Here is a 2,428-nt window from a genome sequence, read left to right on the forward strand (position 1 = left end):
CCTTGGACGTAACTACTTATTTTAACAAGCTCTCTCTCCTATGGCAAGAGATGGACTTGTGTAGAGAGACAGTTTGGGACACACCAAATGATAGTACACAATATGCTAAACTTGAAGAGGCTGACCGTGCTTATGACTTCCTTGCAGGACTTAATCCTAAATTTGATAATGTTTGTGGTCGTATACTCAGACAAAGACCTCTTCCCTCCCTAATGGAAGTTTGTTTTGAAGTCCGCCTGGAAGAGGATCGCACTAATGCCATGGGTGTATTGACTACCCCTACCATTGACTCCGCTGCCTTTAGCGCTTGGTCCTCAAATAATGACAGTGACAAGAACAGTGGAAAGCCAATTCCTGTGTGTGAGCACTGCAAGAAACAATGGCACACCAAGGATCAGTGTTGGAAACTTCACGGTCGTCCCCTAGGAGGTAAGAAACGATCCTCCAACGAGAAACAAAACTCAGGACGTGCCTACATTAGTGAGACTACCCCTGCTAGCACTTCTCAATCAACTGATCCTACTACAAGCCAGATTAAGACTCCGACTCTGGGTGCCATTACTCAGTCAGGTATGCCTCAGTCCCTTGGGCTTATTAGCGTTGATGGGAAGAATCCCTGGATCTTAGATTCGGGGGCTACAGATCACTCGACAGGTTCCTCGGAACACTTTATATCATATGCCCCGTGTGCCGGTAATAAAAAAATCCGAATAGTCGATGGCTCTCTAACTCCGATTGCTGGCAAAGGACAAATAGTTCCTTTTGACGGTTTTGCTCTCCAGAATGTTTTGCATGTCCCTAAACTATCTTACAATTTGTTATCTATAAGCAAGATCACTCGTGAGTTGCATTGTAAAGTTATCTTCTTACCTGAATTGGTTTTTATCAGGACATGAGCTCAGGGAGGACGATTGGCACTGCCCGGCATAGCAGGGGACTTTACATCCTTGATGATGATACCTCATGTAGTAGTTTGTCTAGGATTAGTTCACTGTCATCCTACTTTAGCACTTCTGAACAAGACTGTATGTTGTGGCATTTTCGGCTGGGCCACCCAAACTTTACATATATGCAATATTTATTTCCCCACCTTTTTTCTAAACTTGATGTCTCTTCTCTATCTTGTGATGTGTGTATCCAGGCTAAACAACATCGAGTCTCTTTTCCCTCACAATCATATAAACCTACACAACCGTTTATCCTCATCCATAGTGACGTTTGGGGTCCTTCCAAGGTCACCACCCCCTCGGGAAAGCGATGGTTTGTAACTTTCATTGATGACCATACCCGTCTTACCTGGGTCTACCTTATCACAGCTAAATCTGAGGTTCCATCCATTTTCCAAAACTTCTATCATACTATCAAAACACAATTTCATACAAAAATTGCAATTCTTCAAAGTGATAGTGGTCGGGAATTCCAAAATCATAACCTTAGTGAATTTCTAGCCTCCAAGGGGATTGTTCACCAAACCTCGTGTACCTACACTCCTCAACAAAATGGAGTGGCCGAACGAAAAAACCGTCACCTTGTGGAAGTAGCCTGTTCACTTATGCTTTCCATTTCCCTTCCATCATACATGTGGGGAGATGTTATTCTTACAGCCGCTCACTTAATCAATAGAATGTCTTCTCGTATCCTCTACCTTCAGACTCCCTTAGATTGTCTTAAGGAGTCTTACCCCTCTACTCGTCTTTTTTTTTAGGTTCCTCTTCGTGTGTTTGGGTGCACCGCTTATGTCCATAATTTCGGTCCTAATCAAACCAAATTTACCCCTCGGGCTCAGGCCTGTGTGTTTGTTGGGTATCCCCTTCACCAACGCGGTTATAAATGTTTTCACCCGCCGTCTAGGAAATACTTTGTCACTATGGACGTTACTTTCTGTGAAAACCAATCCTACTTTCCCGTTAGCCATCTTCAGGGGAGAGTGTGAATGAAGTTGAATTTGTTGAATCTACTCCTATTACCGTGTCTGACATTGATCCTCATCCCATAATCTTACCACAAACCAAGTTCCCTGGAAAACATATTAAAGGAGAAATCTCAGAAAGGAAGTTGGGTCCCCTACTAGTCAACCGCCGGCTCCAATCCAAGATTTCAAACCTCCTCGAGACCAAGGTATGGAAAACCCTATAAAACCTTGTACTAAATAATACGATGAGTGAGAATGACAAGTCTGATGTTGCTGTTCTTGAAAATATGGAAGAAAAGAACCGTGAGGATGAGACTGAGGTTAGAATAGAAACCAGTAACGATCAAGCTGAACAGAGTCATACAAGGAAACTTGATGAGTATGATCCCTCTCTTGACATTCTAATTTCATTGAGAAAAGGTACCAGATCATACATTAAACATCCCATTTGCAACTATGTTTCCTATGATAATCTCTCTCCACAGTTTAGAGCGTTTACAGCAAGCCTTAACTCTA

Source organism: Cucumis melo, chromosome 10, assembly GCF_025177605.1.
Source record: "Cucumis melo cultivar AY chromosome 10, USDA_Cmelo_AY_1.0, whole genome shotgun sequence".
Lineage (NCBI taxonomy): Eukaryota > Viridiplantae > Streptophyta > Magnoliopsida > Cucurbitales > Cucurbitaceae > Cucumis > Cucumis melo.